A 22111-nucleotide genomic window follows, 5' to 3' on the forward strand; every position below is an offset into this window, starting at 1 on the left:
ACCGACACCAATAGCTGAACCTGAGTCGGATTTGATTAGATCAGATCTGAAGCCCAATATACCTACACCATTAAGGCGATCCGATAGAGTACCACATCAGTCGAACAGATACTACGGTTTCTTGGTTCGAGATGGTGATCCCATCGAACTCGATAAGAATGATGAAGATCTGATCACCTATATGGATGCAATGCAGAGACTTGATTCCAAAAAATGGCTTGAAGCCATGAAATCTAAAATGGAGTCCATGAAGGTCAATGATGTATGGACATTGGTCGACCCACCTGATGGGGTTAAACCCATTGGGTGTAAATGGGTCTTTAAAAGGAAGAGGGGTGCAGACGGAAAGGTGGAGACCTATAAAGTTTGTCTAGTTTCTAAGGGGTATCGTCAACATTATGGTATTGACTATAATGAGATGTTCTCCCCTGTGGCAATTCTCAAATCCATTCGGATAATGCTTGCAATAGCTGTCCATCTGGATTATGAGATCTGGCAGATGGATGTAAAAATAGCTTTTCTGAATAGAGAGCTGATCGAAGAGGTGTATATGATACAATCTGAGGGATTTACATCCACAGATGAGTCCAAGGTGTGCAAGCTTTAGAGATCCATTTATGGATTGAACTAAGCTTCTCGGAGTTGGAACATGTATTTTGATAAGGTGATCGAAATTTATGACTACGTTAGGAATGGAGAAGAGCCCTGCATCTATAAATGGGCAAATGGTCCAGTTGTGGTATTCCTTATCTTGTACGTGGATGACATTCTCTTAATTGAGAATGACATCCCCACACTATAGGAAATAAAAGTTTGATTTTCATTGCAATTCTCCATGAAAGACTTGGGTGAAACATCCTACATTCTAGGAATGAAGATCTATAGGGATACATCTAAAAGGATGCTTGGGTTATCCCAGTCCACGTACATAGACACTGTGCTGAAGAGGTTCAGCATGGAGAATTTCAAGAAGGGTTATCTACTGATAGGCCATGGAATTTCTCTCTCTATGAAGGATTATCCGATAACTCCTGAAGAGAGAGAGCGTATAAGTAGAGTCCCATATGCTTCGACCGTGGGATCTATCATGTATGTCATAATATGTACAAGGTCAGATGTGGCATACTCACTAGGAGTAGTGAGTAGATACCAATCTGATCTTGGAGAAAACTACTGGAAAGTAGTTAAAGCCATCCTTAAGTATTTGACAAATACTAAGGACCAATGATTGGTTTATGATGAGTCAAATCTGAAATTTATAAGATTCACAGACTCCAATTTTCAATCTGACCATGATGATAGCAGAAACATGTCAGGTTATATCTTTACTCTGAATGGTGGAGCCATCTACTGGAAGAGTTCTAAGCAGCATACTGTGACAGACTCTGTTTGTGAGGTGGAGTACATCACAGCATCGAATGCCACGAAGGAAGTTGTGTGGTTGAAAAAATTCATCATCGAGCTTGGAGTAGCACCCTCCCTCGATGGTTTGATCCTGCTCTACTGCGACAGCACTGGTGCCATAGCTCAGGCGAAGGAACCCAAAGCACACCATCGGATGAAGCACATTTTGTACTGCTTCCACCTGCTCTGGGAGATCGTGGATCGAGGTGATGTCGACCTTCAGAAGGTCGATGGAAAGGAGAACCTGGCCAACCCCATCACTAAAGCCCTAGTGATAAAGGAGTTTGACAACCACAAGTCAAAGATGGGTATTAGATACTGCGCCCAGTGGCTTTAGGACAAGTGAGAGTTGTTGGAAAATATATCCCAAAAGTCAATCGTCAACCTGTTGATGGTTGAGCAACCTTGTATTGTAATTGATTTGTTAAGAAATAAAATATATTTTTAGTATTTTCATCATAAGTTTTCATCTTCTAATGAACTCCGTTGTTGTGATGAAGTTCTTAGGACTATTTAGGTTCGATAAAGAAAAGATTTATCGATTAGTTCTTAAAACTGTTCAAGATCAAATGATAGGCTATTAATAAGGACGACAGCTTCTATCGAGCATAGATCGCTGTAGGCCATAAGGGTTGGTTGTCCTCTTAACCAAGGAGGTGGAGACACTGGTATGGCGTACAAGTGAGATGTAAGGGTATATCATCATTGAACGTGATCAACTTCAGAGCATTCTGCTGTCGATAATATCTCTGATGGGATATAGGTATAAGTGTCCCTTAGACATGAGATCACCTCAATGACTTGCAAGCAACTCACTGTGCTTTGATACTGGACTAACTAAATTTCTAATTCAGTGATAGAAGGCTTCTGGGCACAGTCAAGTACTTACAAAGTTGGAGTGTGATCAAGATGGGATTGACCACTCCAAGAGTTGGAGAAGAATGAGTCGCTTATTTCAATTTAGCAAAACCTTGGCTAGGGTAATCCATTAGATGGATTTGATATTTTAAAATATAATGTGGATAACCTGATCAAAGTTGACAGTTGAACTCTGACGTATCCTATGAGCATTTTGGTCAAGAAGATGAATTATATGGAAACTATATCCGCATGGGTTCTAAGGATGTTGTTCTACACATTCAACCTATCCGACCATCAGGTACCATTGCTTGATGGTCATTTCAATTGGTATAGAAATTTATTTCTATGCTACTGGCTTAGGTTTGGACCTATGAGGTCACACACATTAGAGTTCACAATCCGATCGGATGGTTGATCAACAATTAAGAATCGTTCTAGGGTTAAACGATCAATTCGATTGACATTTAACCTAGTGCAAGTGTTGCAAAAGGATCGATTAGCAATTTGATTGCTAATTGGCTTAATTTGATTAAGCCAATGAGCTGAGATTAAGTCTAATTGAATATGATTTAATTAGATTTAGTTTGGGCTTGATTGGATCAAGTTCAATTAGTTTATTGGATAAGCCAAGTGCAAGAAAAAACTAGTCCTAGTTCAATTAGGACTTGGATTAACATAATTTCTAATTCAATTAAAAAATTAAATTAGATTTAAATCTAATTTAATTTGATTAATTTAGATTTTTAATTGGATTAAGATATATTTTAATTGGCTTGATTTGGTTTTGGTTTGATTTGGTTTGGGAAACCAAATTTGAACAAGTCATAGATTGAATCCTAGTAAGACTAGGATTCCACCTTGCGCCACCTTAGCCCCCCACGCCCACTCTCTCTTATTTTGTGTGACAAAACCTTCTCTCCCAGGCCTTCACATATGCCCAAAGCTTTTCACTCTTTCTCTCTTGCATGGAATGTGGTTGTGGACCAAGTCAAAGTAGGAATTAGTTTGGATTTCAAATTATATGAGATAGAATTTTAGGAAATCAAAACTCTTTCCTTATGGCACTGATTTTACTCAGATTTTTTTTGAGATTTTCATAGCTTTTATGGCACATATTGTGCACCCTTTGCTGATAGTCCATGGCAGAGAAAGAAGGAGGGGGCACCCATGAGTTGGGCACCACTTCTCTTGCCCTGTTTGGATTTTCCTTGACTAGGTATTTGACCTAGACAAAGATTCTTCATATCTCATTATTTAAGATAAATTTCTTCTTCAAATTTTTGAAAATTATAGAGCATTGAGAGATGTTTGGGGTGTGTGAAAATTAGAGAGAATGGCTATTGAGGTGTGGAGATATAATAGACACAAAACTAAGTGTCTGGGTTAGAGCAAAAAGAAGAAGAAGAGGGTCTTCTTCTAGGGTTATTGTGTTCACCTCTTCTCTTCCTCCATCTATGAGTTTTCTGAGAGTGTTTCATATCTAAAACTCCTTCTCCTAATTTTCATCTTTGGAAGAGTCTAATTCAAGAAGAAAGAGGCATCTGATCGACCATCGAAGAAGGATCAGCATAGTACTAGCATACTGTGCTGATTTTCTGGACCAAGACTTTTGATCGTGATTCGTGGGCTCGTGTGGATGACTCCTAGAGGTCGGATACATATGCAGCTTACAACATCATCCTCAAGTCTGGATCAGTAGAGTTAGAATGTCTAACTTGCAAGATAATAATCTGATCTATTATATTTTACATACATTAGATGTAGTATAGAAACATGTTGATATGATCAACATGTAGTTCTTGCTCTTTATATTTTAATTTTTGATTTAATTTCATATAATAATCATGTAATAAAATCTTAAATCTAGGGATTCTCTAATTTTATAAGATAAATTTTAATTTATTTTAGTCTTCCGCTGCCTGATCTCGAAAAAGTTTCAAGATCTAACCCTGAAACCCTAGATCTGGTTCCTTCAAGTTAGACGTTCTAACTTTGCTGATCTGGGCTTGAGGATGATGTTGTAAGTCACATATGCATTCAATCTCTAGGAGTCATCCACATGAGTCCATGAATCACGATCAGAAGTCTTGGTCCAGAAAATCAACACAGTATGCTAGTACTGTGCTGATCCTTCTTCGATGGTCGATCAGATGCCTCCTTCTTCTTGATTTGGACTCTTCCAAAGATGAGAAGTAGGAGAAAAAGTTTTAGATGTGAGATACTCTTAGAAAACTCATAGATAGAGGAAGGAAAGAGGTGAACTCAACAACCCTAGAAGAAGACCCTCTTCTTCTTCTCTTTGCTCTAACCCAGACACTTAGTTTTGTGTCTATTATATCTCTACGCCCCAACACTCTTTCTCCTTGATTTTCACATGTCTCAAAGGTCTCTCAATGATCTATAATTTATAAAAATTTTCAAAAGAAATTCATCTTCAATCAAGAGATATAAAGAATCTTTGTCTAGGTCAAATACCTAATCAAGAAAAATCCAAACAGGGCAAGACAAGGGGTGCCCAACTCTTGGACACCCCTCCTTATTTTTCTACCATGGACCACCAGCAAAGGGTGTACAATATATACCATAAAACTCATGAAAATTTTAAAAAATATTTGGATAAAATCAGTGCCATAAGGAAAAAGTTTTGATTTCCTAAAATTCTATCTCATAGAATTTGAAATCCAAACTAATTCCTACTTTGGCTAGGTTCACAACCATATTCCATGTAAGAGAGAAAGAGTGGAAAGCTTTGGGCATATGAGAAGGTCTGGGAGAGAAGATTTTGTCACATAAAATAAGAGAGAGTAGGTGTGGGGGGCTAAGATAGCACAAGGTGGAATCCTAGTCTTACTAGGGTTCAATCTATGACTTGTTCAAATTTGGTTTCTCAAAACAAATCGAACCAAAACTAAATCGACCCAATTAAAATAGGTCTTAATCCAATTAAAAACTTAATTTAATTAGATTAAATTAGATTTAAATCTGATTTAATTTTTTAATCAAATTAAAAATTAGGTTGACCCAAGTTCTAATTGAACTAGGACTAGTTTTTTCTTACACTTGGCTTATCCAATAAACCAATTGGACTTGATTCAATCAAGCGTAAATCAAATTTAATTAAATTATATTTAATTAGACTTAATATCAACTCATTGGCTTAATCAAATTAAGTCAATTAGCAATCAAATTGCTAATCGATCCTCCTGTAATACTTGCACTAGGTTAAATGTCAATCGTATTGATCGTTTAACCGTAGAATGATTCTTAATCGTTGATCAACCATCCGATTAGATTATGAACTCTAATGTATGTGACCTCATAAGTCTAAACCTAAGCTGGTAGCATAGGAATAAATTTTTATACCAATCGAAGTGATCATCTAGCAATGGTACCCGATGGTCGGATAGGTCGAATGTATAGAACAACATCCTTAGAATCCATGTGGATATAGTTTTCATATAATTCATCTCCTTGACCAAAATGCTCATAAGATATCTCAAAATTCAATTATCAACTCTGATCAGGTTGTCCACATTATATTTTAAAATATCAAATCCATCTGATGGATTACCCTGGTCAAGGTTTTGCTAAATTGAAATACAGTGACTCTTTCTTCTCCAACTCTTGGAGTGGTCAATCCTATCTTGATCACACTCCGACTTCGCAAGTACTTGACTATGCCCAGAAGCCTTCCATCACTGAATTAGAAATTCAGTTAGTCTAGAATCAAAGCACAGTGAGTTGCTTGCAAGTCACTGAGACGATCTTAGGTCTATGGGACACTTATACCTTTATCCCATTAGAGACTTTCTCGACAGCAGAATACTCTAGAGTTGGTCACATTCAATGATGATGTACCCTTACATCTCATCTGTATGTCATACTAGTGTCTCTACACTCTTTGGTTAAGAAGACAACCAACCCATATAGCCTACAGCGGTCTATGCTCGATAGAAGCTGTCGTCCTTATTAATAGCCTATCATTTGGTCGTGAACAATTTTAAGGACTATTTGATAAATCCTCTCTTTATCGAACCTAAATAGTCCTAAGAATTTCATCACAACAACGGAGTTCATTAGAAGATGAAAACTTATGATGAAAATATCAAAAATATATTTTATTTATTAACAAATCAATTATAATACAAGGTTGCTCAACCGTCAACAGGCTGACGATTGGCTTTTGGGACATATTTGCCAACAAAAAGATAGTTGTTCAAAAAATTCTCCATGAAAGACCTAAGAAAAGCATCCTATATTCTTGAAATAAAGGTCTATAAAAGTAGATCTAAAAAGATGTTAGGCCTGTCACAAAAGCTATACATAGAGAAAGTGCTGAAGAGGTTCAGTATTAAAAACCCTAAAAGAGGACTTTTACCTGTTAGGCATGGTATTAATCTTTCTAAGATGATGTGTCTGACCACATCTGAGAATATTCAATGCATGAGTAGAATTTTTTATGCCTCAACCATAGGGAGCCTCATGTATACCATGCTGTGCACTCGACTTGATATTGCCCTTAGTGTGAGTGTCACAAGCAGGAATCAGTCAAATCTAGATGAGGAGCACTGGATAGCTGTGAAGAACATCCTTAAGTACTTGAGAAGAACTAAAGATTTATTCTTGAACTTTGGAAGAGATTTTGAGTTGTGAGTTGAGGGGTATACTGATTCAGACTTCATGTCTGATCTGGATGATAGAAAGTCTATGTCAAGATATATGTTCTCGTATGCAATGGTGGCGCAGTCAGCTGGAAGAGTTTTAAGCTCTCATTATAGTGGATTCGACTATGGAGACTGAATATGTCGCTGCTTCAGATGCTGCAAAGGAAGGCTATTGGTTCAAAAAGTTTATCGCGAAACTTAGAGATATCACATCGGATGTCATATCACTTTACTGTGATAACAATGGAGCCATAGCATTTTCAAAGAGTCAAGGTATCATCAAAAATCAAAGCACATCAAACGATGGTATCATATCATATGTGACTACCTCGAAAAAAAATATATCAAAGTGTGAAGAGTAGACTCTGTGGACAACGTGGCAGACCCATTGACAAAGAAATTGAGCCAGCCAAAAATAGAAGTCCACCTTGAGAGGATGGGATTTAGATTAGTAGCCAATTGACTTTAGTCCAAGTAGAAGATTGTTAGATGTATGTTCTAGAAACCAATATGGCTGACATATTGTAATATAGCTAGGACATAATTTTGTACTTAATATATTGATTTGATCAATAAAAGGGTAAGTTCATTTTTTATTCAAGTGTGATATCTCCTTGAATCGTCCATGGAATTATTATTTCGATACATATTCTCAAAGTATTAAAAATTAGAGACATATATTTAATTTTTAAATGCTCTCAGTCATAGTATCATCATAAGGATGGTGATCGATCTAGACAGACTGATACACAGATCACTTTCTTCGGGATAGATGAGTCTCTAATGTACAGTGTAGAGACACTGAGCGATGAGTATGGGTAGTTATTAAAGAATAACTAGTACTGAGCATGACCATACGAGAGATCGCTTGGATTTTTACTCAATCGTCAGTGATTGTCTTGATATTGTAGTTGTGTGAATAGTCCTTTCATCTGTGATGTTACGACTACTCACAGTGGACTGTCGGAGTTTGACTGACACATAAACATAGTCTCAATGAGCTTTTGTAGTGGATGTTGGTGACAGTTGGTCCACTGTAGGAGTAGGATGCACATCAAGATGGGATCTATCGATCTTAATAGAAAAGAGTAGTCCTATGGGATTTGAGATGCTAAGTTCGAGAGTCTATGGCCACAGCAATATGATTAATAGAAAAAAAATTTCAAAAAGATCACAATTGGATTTGAGCTGATCGAATTTATCATATGACTGATGATGAAGTTTGATGATTTATTCATGATTTGCCATCTAGTCGGGACTCATGATAGAAGGATTGAATCATACGTTAACTACACCTTGAGGTTCATTTTTGATTCTATTGGGTGGCCACTACATATTGCTTGGTGTCACTGATGGATTGTGAGAGCTTATTAGGATTGCTCAGGATCGATAATTCTTGTTGAGTTAGAGTAAAATTATTTCGACCCATTGAAAAGAGTTTCAATGATACAATGATAGAGATCATTGTATATCTCACTATCAGATAAAATTGAACCTATGAGGTTACACAACAAAGGGATTAGACCTGAAATAAGCAATTAGACTTATGAAGTCTCAATTGGATTTAGAGAACCCTATTGGATTCAGGATAACCTTGCTAGCGCATAGTTGGACTCAATTTTCTCTTTATGTTTGAATTTTTTATTTGATAAGATTAATTTAAATTAATTACTTGCTAATAATCTAAATGAATTAGATTCATTGGGCTCCAATTATTGGGTGTCTAAGGTTTTGGATCAAATGAATTAAGGGTTCAAGTCCTTAATTAATTTTTTTGATAGTTTTGATTGGGCACCACTTGATTTGATCAAGTTGGGCGTGTCCATCAATTGGTGAGAATGTGGGATCAGCTTTGGGCATCCCATGGGTGCAAAGTAGGGTGTGTTTTTATGGATGCAAGGGCTCCAATAGTTGACGCCTAATTAATTTCCTAAAAAAAGTCAAATAACTAAAGGAACAAGGAAACCTAATGCAAGTTGGACTTGTGTTAAGTGGTTGTTTGATTTTGAATAGGATTCAAACCTTAATCTATTTAAAAGTACCTCCCCTAAGTGAAAAGAATATGCCCTATATGTTGGGAATAGTGTCTCAAAGCCAATCGTCAGTCTGTTGACGGTTGTGCTCTTTCTTATATTAGTATATAAATTATAAATAAATAAAAATATTATTTTGATATTTTTCATCATAAATTGTTTCATCTTCTAATGAACTTCTGTATTGTGGTGAAGTCCTTAGGACTATTTAGACTTGACAAAGGAGGATTTGTCGTTTAGTCCTTAAATGTATTTATGACCAAATGATACGTTGTAACCAAGGACAACAACATTTATCAAGCATAGGTCGTTGTGTGCCATATGAGTTGGTTGTCCTCTTAACCAAGGAGTGAGGAGACACTGGTATGGCATACAGGTGAGATGTAAGGGTACATCTACACTGAACGTGACTGACTCTGGAGCTATTTCTGCTATCAAGATTTGCTTTGATGGGATATGGATATAACTGTCCCTCCAACCTGAGACCGTCACGGTGACTTGCAAGCAACTCACTGCACTTAGGCACTGGACTACCTGAATTTCTAATTCAGTGACAGAAGGCTGCTGGGTGTAGTCAAGTACTTGACTTGTCGGTGCGTGTGTCAAGATGGGATTGACCACTCTAATTCAAGAGCTGTGTACAGTCGTGTTTCAATTTAGCAAAACCTTGGCTAGGATAGTCCTAGTGAGGAGTCACAGGACTGTTTGAATTGAGCACGATTCGGATGATCTAATCAGGGTTGACAGTTTAACCCTGAGTCATCCTATACACAGGGATCAAAAGGGATGAATTATACAATAACCATATTCACATAGGTTCTGAGTATTGCGATTGTGACTATTCGATCTATCCGAATGTCGGGTACCATTGCTAGATGGTCACTTCAATTAGTACAGGAATTGGTTCCTATGCTACTGACTTAGGTTCGAACCTACGGGGTCACATACATTAGAGGTTCCTATCTGATCTAATTGCTGATGAAGATTCCTACATATCTGAGACTCTGTGATCGAGAATCAGGATTCTCTGATCATGAGTACCACACATTTTGGATACTGGGGTCAAGAGTCCCACTGGTTTGGGACTTTTTGATTAGGGTTTCATATTGATGGACTCTGGTACCCAATTGCCCATCGAATTTGGACTCAGTATTTATGAGATGTTTAATTAATGATTTGATCACTGATTAACTCAATTTGATGGAGTAATTATTTTTGGATCAAGTCCAATTGAATTGGATTCAGTTGGCTTTGACCCGATTAGGTTAAGTGTTGACCTAATCGCTAAGGTGTTTTGGTCCCTGATCTGATCAGGGGTTGGGCTTAGTCAATTTTTTATTTGATTAAAATTTTATTGAGCCTAAATAAGCTTAATTAAGTTAGGTTTAACTTAGTCTAATTATGCTTAATCTATTTTGATTAGGTTGGTTCAATTATGATCAAACCACCTTTTGAATTCAACTCCCTGCGCCACCTCACTTCTCTGCGCCCATTTGAATTCATGAGAAGCAACTTCTCATGAATTTTCTCCCACACAGAAGGCATACCACACCCACCCTTGTGTGCCAATTATCTGGATAAAAATAAGTTAGTTGGCCATTCAAATTCAAAGGATGTTTGAATTTGAATGGGCAACCAACTAATCCATGCGCCACCCACCTTATCTTGTGTGCCCCTTGCTTTACACGAGAAAGAGTTTCTCGTGTAAACTCTCCACACACAAAGAAGCCATGCCTCCTCTTTTCTCATGCCCAGAGTGGATAAAGATGAGTTGGTTTGCATTTGAATTCAAATTCGATTTGAATTCAAGTGTGCAACCACTTATCTTTATCCTTTCATGCGGATAAGACACGTCTTGCACTGTTTTAAAAGAGAAAGGGAGGTGGGGCATGTGTAGAGACTTTTTGAGAGAGAATAGTGGGTGTGAGGAAGCCTTGTGCATGAGTAGGAAGTTCAAAAATTTTTGAGAGAAAAAGAAAGAAAAGAAACAAGAGTGGGCGCAGGGTTTTCAGTGAGTAACCTAGGGTTTTTGCCTGGGGTTCGGGAAGTGAGAAGGTGAGCTATGAGTGTTGTGAGCCTATAAAACTTTAGGAAAAGCTTCATCAACCTCTCTACCAATATTGTTGATGATCCTGAGTATCCGAGAAGTCGGCAGACATCGATCAAAGGAGTTCGATCAGCATCGGTCGTCAAAAGGGCTCTACAACGAACTAGCATTCGTAAGGAGCCGATTAGATCGAGAGCTTTGTGTGGATGATCCACAGTGGCCAGACACACTGTGTGGCCATGTTGCAATGATCAGACCTTCCCAATGATGATCAGATTGCAGCGATTGACTACCTGCACGAAGGTAATGTGTTCTGAACACATAACAGTAAATTGTTTACTGTAGAAGTTTGAATTTCAAATTTAAATGCATGCTATATATCATATTTAGATCCTAGTGTAGGATAAACACATATTAATTAATTAGATGAATTAATATTTTCCACTATAAAATTATAATTTTGAAAAAGTTTTAAAATTATCGTTTTACCTCGGTACTGAAATTCATTTTAAATGGTATCAGAGCAGGTTCTAAAATATGATATACATTTGCATGCGTAGATTAAGGTGTAATCTAAAAGTCTAAATTTGAAATTCAAAATTTAAAATTTAAAATTTAAAATTTAAAATTTAAAATTTGAAATTTAAAATTTGTTTGAAATTTTAAATTTGAAATTCAAAATTTGAAATTTAAAATTTGAAATTTGAAATTTAAAATTTGGTTGAAATTTCAAATTTGAAATTTAAAATTTAAAATTTAAAATTTAAAATTTAAATTTTAAAATTTGTATATTTAGATATACTGGATCTAAGTAGCAAGTAGTCTAATTGGGTTGGTTGCCATGGTCATCCGATCATAGGAGAAAAGTAGGGTTTAAAGGCCCTCTCCTCCCATTCGATGGGGTTCTCCTATGGTGGTAGGGGTGCCGCTGCAATTATATCCCATGCAGATGAAGCAGTGAAAGGACTTAATTGTAAAGATTCAATTATAAAATTTATCATGAATGTGTTAGATTAGATCTAAAGGAATATTCATGATTTATTTTGATTGAGTTATTTTTTGTTATGTAATTAGCAATAGGATTACTGTTTATGAAATATGCTGATCCGTTTATGAAATGAGTCAACACATTTGGTGAACAAAAAATAAAACCTTTCAAATTTAAAAATTATTTTCGAAATGCCAAACCCTAACCCATCAACCCAAATACTTAATTAAAAAAATTAAGTGTTGTCTAGTTGGTCTAGAATTATGAATTAAGACCTAAGACAATTGCATAAACTTGTGGGTCAATGGGTTAGATGGATTAGATCCATAAATGGGTTAGACCTAAGGTTATCTTAAAGAAATGGACTAAATTAGAGTAATTGGTCAAATCTAATCAAAAGTTGAATTAGATTAGGTCAAGGACACTCTAGACTCAACTCCAATAGTTGTAGTTGAATGGGTTCATGTCTTTAACTAGACCAAGATGGACTTAATTCATGGCTACGTGGTGGAACCCTATTTACTAAGTTGATCAAATTAAAACTAATGAACCAATTGGTGTCTAAGGTAAGTTTGGTAGTTTGACCAGTGGTTTTTAAGTAGGAGCTACTCGCATTGATTCGATCTCTGATGAGTTAATGACATATCCCCACCATTGATCTCACTTACCTAGCCAACCTGGTGAGTTAGGTTTTGATTAGATCACTTGGTGATTAGGGCTCACCCATGTCATTAGGTAAATCAGTGTTACTGATTTAGGTGCTCCTAATGTTGGTTTTAATTAAATCTTTTTTAATCTGACTTGGTGAAGTCAATGGGAGGATTAAAATTGGCTGGTTAATTTCTTCTCTTCTATCCTTTAATAAAATCCTCAAAAATTATTAGGTCCCTAAAAATGATTAAGTTATAGTGATAACTAAGTCATTGCCTCCCATTAAGTGAGTGATAATGAGTCCATTAGTTTAATAATCATTGGAGGCCCAAAGGCTTGGTGCTTATTGACTAATGGAATTATCATTCATAGTATGATCATTTGGTTGAGTCTTTCTGATGGTGGTCAGGTTGGCCGGCTAAAGTCGGGCCTAATCATTTATTGGTCCGATTCACAAAATCAAGTCATGTTAATGGTTGGATCTAACCAGATCTTTTCAGTGAAGGCCAAAGCCTACTGATTAGGTTCTGGGGCAAAATTAATTACAAGAAGTTGTTTAGAGAAACAACTGGTTATGAACCTACCCATAGATGCACATGGGTTGACCAACCAAAGATGGGCTCATGTGTAGTCTGTGTGGATTATAGTACCCACTAAGGAATTAAAGTAATTCCTCGAATTGGAGGTTGAGGCTACTAGTTCGTAAAAATACTGGAAGAAACTTTAGACTAAAGTCTAAGTCTTTAGTATTAATAATTTATGTACTAATATAGATTTGATTTTTTTTTTATACAGCTATGGCCACTATCCCGTCGCTCCGATCATTATTAGATAATAACAAGCTCATGGGACCTAATTTTGATAGCTGGTATCAAAAATTAAAAGTCATGCTTCCTTGAGCATGAGCGGATCCTTTATGTAGTAACGGATCCGACACCTGAGGAGCCAGCCCCGAATGCTATAGGGACGGTCCGAGACACTTACCAGAAGTGGCTCAATGATCACACCACCGTTCGATGCATAATGCTGGCGGCAATGAATGATGAGTTCAACCACAGATTTGAGAACGCCCAACTGCAGGAGATGCTTCAAATGTTGAACGACTCCTTTGGCACGCCTGACGATGTTGAAAGGCATAAAACTAGTTGTGCCATTTTCAATGCTCGGATGAGGGATGGGGCCTCAGTCACCGATCATGTACTGTACATGATTGAAATGATTGAGCACCTAAGTAAACTGGGCTTTCTCTTGCATGAGCAGCTCGGTAAGGATGCGATCTTTAATTCTTTGCTCAAGTCCTTCCTCCCCTTCCTTACTCATTTTCGAATGACAAAACCTGCAGTGAACTACCATGACTTGTTGGGGTTGTTGCAGAACTTTGAGAAGGACCACCAGCTCCATAAGGAGTCGGTGAATATTGTGGGAGGGTCTTCTTCTGGTCGTTGACCCTTTAAGAAAGAGAAGAAGAACAAGATGAAGAATATGAAGGTGCAGTCGCATGCTAGGACGTCTGCACAGAGTCAGACCAAGAAGTGCAAGCCCGATCAGAGCCAGGCGAAGTGCTTCTTTTGCAAGAAGCAGGGGCATTGGAAGAGGAACTATCCTCCATACATTGCCTCCCTGGACCCGAATAGGCCAAAGAAGAAGCAAGGTAATTATATGATAACACCTTGCAACTTTTCCATTTGTGATACTACTGCCTGAGTATTGGATACCGAAAGCCCTTATCATATTTGTAATTTGATGCAGGGTCTGCAGGTCAGTAAGAGATTTGATGAAGGCGAGAGGTTCCTAAACGTTGGAGATGGAAGCAAAGTTTCAGTTCTAGCTTTAAGAATCATGAACCTTGTAATCAATTCTCGTAATGTAATTCTGAGTGAATGTCACTATTGTCCAAACTTTTTATTAAATATTATTTCTGTAGGCCTTTAGGCCATGTACGGTTATGAATTTTTAATAAAAAAAAATATTTACAATATCATTTTGAATGGTGTTACAATGTTTGTTGGACAACTAAATAATAGAATATACTTACTATCACAGCCTGTTAATGTGGTTCAAACCTTCGGTAAATGCTCTAGAATAGATAATGTGTCAGAAGTCTATCTTTGGCACTGTAGGCTAGGTCATATCAATAAGAACTAGATAAACAGATTGGCTCAAGAAGGAATTCTTGAAGTTGGTGATTGTGAATCACTTCCAACCTGTGAGTCCTGTCTTCTTAGAAAAATGACCAAATCACCGTTTACTGAAAAAGGTGAGAGAGCCAGTGAACTCTTGGGTCAGGTACATTCTGATGTATGTAGACCCATGAGCTCAAGTGCAAAAGGTGGATATTTCTACTTCATAACCTTCACAGATGATCTATTGAGGTATGGGTATGTCTACTTAATGAAACATAAGTCGGAGTTGTTTGAGATGTTCAAACTATTCCGAAATGAGGTAGAAAAATAAACTGAGAAGTATATTAAAACTCTTCGATCTGATCGAGGAGGTGAATACCTTTCCAATGAGTTTCTGACATATCTTGGAGAGAATGGGATTCTCTCTTAGTGGACTCCTCCTGGAACACCACAGCATAATGGTGAATCTGAAAGGAGGAATTGAACCTTGTTGGACATGGTTCGATCCATGATGGGGTTTGCTGGTCTGCCGATCTCCCTCTGGGGATATGCACTCAAATCGACTTGTTACCTTCTAAATAGGGTTCCAAGTAAGTCTATAACCAAAATGCCATATGAGATATGGATAGGACGTAAGCCAGTACTCTCGCACCTTAGGGTTTGGGGGTGTCCGGCTTATGTTAAACATTTAATTACAGCAAAGCTTGGACCTAGGTCTGATAAGTGTAATTTCATAGGGTACCCAAAAGAGATCAAAAGATATTATTTCTACCTAGCTGATAAGCAAAAGGTGTTTGTCAGCCTTAAGGCAATCTTTTTGAAAAAGAAGTTCTTTGGTGAAGGGACTGTTGCCTCTAAGGTCGAACTTGAGGAAGTTCGATAGGTGAAAAAACCGACACAAGTTGCTGAACCTGAACCGGATTTGGTTAGATCAAATTCGGAGTCCATTGTTCCTACACCCTTAAGGCGATCTGGTAGAGTACCACGTCAATCGGATAGATACTATAGTTTCTTGGTTTGGGACGGCGATCCTGTCAAACTTGATGAAAATGATGAGGATCCGATCACCTACATGGATGCAATGCAGAGACCTGACTCTGAGAAATGGCTAGAAGCCATGAAATCTGAAATGGAGTCCATGAAAGTCAATGATGTGTGGACATTGGTTTACTCATCCGAAGGAGTAAAACCCATAGGGTGTAAGTGGGTCTTCAAGAGGAAGAGGGGCATAGATGGAAAGGTGGAGACCTATAAAGCCCATCTGGTTGCCAAGGGATATCGTCAATGTTATGGTATAGACTATGACGAGATATTTTCTCCTGTGGCAATGCTCAAATCCATTCGGATTATGCTTGCGATAGCTGTCCATCTAGACTATGAAATCTGGTAGATGGATGTGACAATAGCTTTCCTAAACAGAGAGCTGGATGAAGAGGTATATATGATACAACCTGAAGGATTCACATCTATAGATGAGTCTAAGGTCTGCAGGCTACAGAGGTCCATTTATGGACTTAAGCAAGCATTTCGGAGTTGGAACATACATTTTGATAGAACGATCAAAATGTTTGGCTTCGTTAAGAACAGAGAAGAGCCCTGCATTTATAAGTGGGCTAATGATCCAGTAGTGATATTTCTTGTATTGTATGTAGATGACATTCTCTTAATCGGAAATGATGTCCCTGCATTACAAGGAATAAAGATTTGGCTGTCGTCACACTTCTCCATGAAGGATCTGGGAGAAGCTTCCTACGTCCTAGGGATGAGGATCTATAGGGATAGATCTAAAAGATTGCTTGGCTTATCCCAGTCCACGTACATTGATACTATGCTGAAGAGGTTCAGCATGGAGAATTCCAAGAAAGACTATCTACCGATAGGCCATGGAATTTTTCTCTCGAAGAGGAATTGTTCGACAACACCTCAAGAGAGAAAGCATATGGGTAGAATTCTATATGCTTTGACAGTGGGATCTATCATGTACGCCATGATATGTACATGACCAGATGTGGCATACTCACTAGGGGTAGTGAGTAGATACCAATCTGATCCAAGGGAGAATCACTGGAAGGTTGTTAAAACCATCCTGAAGTATTTATGAAATACTAAGGACCAGTGGCTTGTTTATGGTGAATCGGACTTGAGACTTATAGGGTTTACAGACTCTAGTTTCCAGTCTGATCATGATGACAGCAAGAGTGTGTCGGAATTTATTTTTACTCTTAATGGTGGGGCTGTCTGCTGGAAGAGTTCCAAGCAGCACACTGTGGCTGATTCAGTTTGCGAGGCAGAGTATGTCGCTACATCAGATGCTGTCAAAGAAGCGGTGTGGCTGAAAAAATTCATCACCGAGCTCGGAGTAGCACCCTCTCTTGTTGGTCCAGTTCTGCTCTACTGTGACAGCTCTGGAGCCATTGCTCAGGTGAAGGAACCAAAGGTACACCAGCAGACGAAGCATATTCTGCGCCGCTACCATCTCATCTAAAAAATCATGGATCAAGGTGACGTCGACCTTCAGAAGATTGACGGAAAGGAGAACCTGGCCAACTCATTCACTAAAGCCATTGCGATGAAAGAGTTTGACGATTTCAAATCGAAGATGGGTATTAGATACTATACCGATTGGCATTTGGCCAAGTGGGAGATTATTGGGAATAATGTCTTAAAGTCAATCATCATCCTGTTGACGGTTGTGCTCTTTCTTGTATTAGTATATGAATTATAAATAAATAAAAAAATTATTTTGGTATTTTTCATCACAAATTATTTCATCTTCTAATGAACTCCTGTGTTGTGGTGAAGTCCTTAGGACTATTTAGACTCGACAAAGGAGGATTTGTCATTTAGTCCTTAAACCTGTTCGCGATCAAATGATATGTTGTAACCAAGGTCAACAATATTTATTAAGCATAGGTTGTTATGTGCCATATGGGTTGGTTGTCCCCTTAACCAAGGACTGTGGAGACACTGGTATGGCATATAGATGAGATGTAAGGGTACATCTGCACTGAACATGACCGACTCTGGAGCTATTTCTGTTGTCAAGATTTGCTCCGATGGGATATGGGTATAACTGTCCCTCCGACCTGAGACCGCCACGGTGACTTGCAAGCAACTCACTGCACTTAGGCACTGGACTATCTGAATTTCTAATTCAGTGATGGAAGGCTGCTGGGTGTAGTCAAGTACTTGACTTATCGATGTGTGTGTCAAGATAAGATTGACCACTCCAATTCAGGAGCTATGTACAGTCGTGTTTCAATTTAGCAAAATCTTGACCAGGGTAGTCCTAGTGAGGAGTCACAGGACTGTTTGAATTGAGCATGATTCGGATGATCTAATTATTGGGAATAGTATCCCAAAGCCAATCGTCAGCCTGTTGACGGTTGTGCTCATTTTTGTATTTATACATAAATTATGAATTAATAAAAATTATTTTGGTATTTTTTATCATAAAATGTTTCATCTTCTAATGAACTCCTATGCTGTGGTGAAGTCCTTAGGACTATTTAGATTCGACAAAGGAGGATTTGTCATTTAGTCCTTAAATCTGTTCACGACCAAATGATACGTTGTTACCAAGGATGACAACGTTTATCAAGCATAGGTCATTGTGTGCCATATAGGTTGGTTGTCCTCTTAACCAATGAGTGTGGAGACACTGGTATGGCATACAGGTGAGATGTAAGGGTACATCTGCATTGAACGTGATCGACTCCGAAGCTATTTCTGCTGTCAAGATTTGCTCCAATGGAATATGGGTATAAATATTCCTCTGACCTGAGATCGCCATGGTGACTTGCAAGCAACTCACTGCACCTAGGCACTGGACTACCTGAATTTTTAATTCAGTGACGGAAGGCTGCTGGGTGTAGTCAAGTACTTGACATATCGGTGCATGTGTCAAGATGGGATTGATCACTCCAATTTAGGAGCTGTGTACAGTCATGTTTCAATTTAGCAAAACTTTGGCCAAGATAGTCCTTGTGAGGAGTCATAGGACTGTTTGAGTTGAGCATGATTCGGATGATCTGATCAGGGTTGACAGTTTAACCCTGAGTCATCCTAAACACAGAGGTCAAAAGGATGAATTATACAGTAACCATATTCACGTAGGTTCTGAGTATTGCGATTGCGACCATTCGACCTATCCGATCATCGGGTACCATTGCTAGATGGTCACTTCGATTAGTACAGGAATTGGTTCCTGTGCTACCGGCTTAGGTTCGAACCTGCGGGGTCACACACATTAGAGGTTCTTATATTATCTAATGGCTGATGTAGAATCCTACATGTTTGGAACTCAGTGATCGAGAATCAGGATTCTCTGATCATGAGTTCCACACATTATGGGTACCGGGGTCAAGAGTCCCACTGGTTGGGATTTTTCGATCAGGTTTACATATCGATGAATTCTGATGCCTGATTGCCCATCGGATTTGGACTCAGTATTTATGAGAGGTTTAATTAGTGATTTGATCGCTAATTAACTCAATTTGATTGAGTAATTATTTTTGGATCAAGTCCAATTGAATTGGATTCAGTTGGGTTTGACCCAATTAGGTTAAGAGTTGACCTAATCGTCGAGATGGTTTGGTCCCTAATTTGATCAAGGGTTGGGCTTAGTTAATTCCTCATTTGATTAGGATTTTATTGAGCCTAATTAAGTCTAATTAAGTTGGATTTAAATTAGTCTAATTGGACCTAACTTATTTGGTTCAATTAGGTTGGTTTAAATAATTAAACCACCTTGACCCAATCTCCATGCGCCACCTCACTTCCATTGCACCCATTTGGATTCATGAGAAGGAACTTCTCATGAATTTTTTCCTCATGCCAAGCCCTCTCCATGCCCCACTTTAATATGCCAAACGGATGGATAAGGATGATTGGTTCGCCATTCAAATTCAAAATAAAGTTTGAATTTGAATGGGCAATCAATCTTTGCACCTTATCCCTTTTTTTATGTCCTATTTATTACATGAGAAAAGGTTTCTCATAAAATCACTTCATACATAATTTAAGCCACGCCTCATGCCTTTAGTGGGTAAGGGATGAGTTGGTGTCCATTTGAATTCAAAATTTGATTTGAATTCAAATGTGCAATTACTCATCTTTATCCTTTCTTTTGGATAAGACGTTCGACGTTGTTATAAAAGGAGGAGAAGAGTGGGGCATGCAAGAAGAAGATTTTTAGAGAAAAATTTTGGGGTGTAAGAAGTCTTGTGCGTGAGAAGGAAGTCCATATCCTTCCAAGAGAAAAAGAAAGAAAAGGAGGTGCAAGGTTTTCGATGAGTTCCCTAGAGTTTTAGCCTAAGGTTCGGAAAGTGAGAAAGTGAGCTACGAGTGTCGTGAGCCCACAAAATCTCAGGAAGATCTTCAACATCCTCTCAGACATGTCTGTTGATGATCCAGAGCATCCAAAGAATCGACAGACATCGATCGAAGGAGTTCGATCAGCATCCACCATCAAAAGGGCTCTACAATGAGCTAGCACTTGTGAGGAGTCGATCAGATCAGGAGCTTCGTGTGGATGATTCACAGAGACCAGACACATTGTGTGACTGCATCGCGATGATCAGACTCTTTCGATGGTGATCAGATTGTGGCGATCTACTATCCGCATAAAGGTATTGTGTTCTGAACACATTACAGTAAAGTATTTACTGTTCAAATTTGAATTTCAAATTTAAATGAATGCATGCTATATATCATATTTAGATCCTAGTATAGAATAAATTCATGTTAATTAATTAGATTAATTAATATTTTTCCACTGTAAAATCATAATTTTGAAAAAGTTTTAAAATTAATATTTTACCCCTGCACTGATTTTTTCCCCACAAATGGTATCAGAGTGGGTTCTTAGATATGATATATATATTTACATACGTAGATTAAGTTGTAATCTAAAAGTTTAAATTTAAAATTTGAATTTTAAAAGTTGTTTGAAATTCAAAATTCAAAAAAAAAAAATTGAAATTCAAAAATTTGAAATTCAAAATTTGAAATTTGAAATTTGAAATTTGGGTGAAATTTCAAATTTGAAATTCAAAATTTAAAATTCAAAAATTTAAAATTTGAAATTTGAAATTTGAAATTTATTTGAAATTTAAAATTCAAAATTTAAAATTTAAAATTTGAAATTTAAATTTTAAAATTGGTATATTTAGATATACTTGATCCAAGTAGCAAGTAATCGAATTGGGTTGGTTGCCATGGCCGTTCGGTCATAGGAGAAAAGTAGGGTTTAAAGGCCCTTTCCTCCCATTCGATGGGGTCTCCTATGGCGGTAGGGGTGCCGCTGCAATTATATCCCATGCAGATGAAGTAGCGAAAGGAATTAATTGTAAAGGTTCAATTGTGAAATTTATCATGAATGTGTTAGATTAGATCTAAAAGAATATTCATGATTTATTTTGATTGAGTTATTTTTTGTTATGTAATTAGCAATAGGATTGCTATTTATGAAATGTGCTGATCTATTTGTGAAATGAGTCAACATATTTGGTGAACAGAAAATAAAACTTTTCAAATTTAAAAATTATTTTCGAAATACCAAACCTTGACCCATCAGTCCAAATACTTAATTAAAAGAATTAAGTGTTGTCTAGTAGGTCTAGAATTGTGAATTAAGACCTAAGACAATTGCATAAACTTATGGGTCAATGGGTTAGATGGATTAGGTCCATAATTGGGTTAGACCTAAGGTTAGCTTAAAGAAATGGACTAAATTAGAGTAATTGATCAAATCTAATCAAAAGTTGAATTAGATTAGGTCAAGGATACTCTAGACTCAACTCCAATAGTTGTAGTTGAATGGGTCCATATCTTCAACTAGACCAAGATGGACTTAATTCATGGCTACGCGGTGGAACCCTATTTAATAAGTTGATCAAATTAAAACTAATGAACCAGTTGGTGTCTAAGGTAAGTTTGGCATTTTGACTAGTGGTTTTTAAGTGGGAGCTACTCGCAGTGATTCGATCTCTGACGAGTTAATGGCTTATCCCTACCATTGATCTCACTTACCTGGCCAACCTGATGAATTAAGTTTTGATTAGATCACTTGGTGATTAGGGCTCACCCATGTCATTAGGTAAATCAGTTTGACTGATTTAGGTGCTCCTAATGCCAGCTTTAATTAAATCTTTTTTTTTAATCTGACTTGGTGAAGTCAGTGGGAGGATTGAAATTGGTTGGATATTTTCTTCTCATCTATCCTTTAATAAAATCCTCAAAAATTATTAGGTCCCTAAAAATGATTAAGTTATATTGATAACTAAGTCATAGCCTCCCATTAAGTGAGTGATAATGAGTCCATTAGTTTAATAATCATT

This window comes from Elaeis guineensis, chromosome 2, assembly GCF_000442705.2.
Source record: "Elaeis guineensis isolate ETL-2024a chromosome 2, EG11, whole genome shotgun sequence".
Taxonomy (NCBI): Eukaryota; Viridiplantae; Streptophyta; class Magnoliopsida; order Arecales; family Arecaceae; genus Elaeis; species Elaeis guineensis.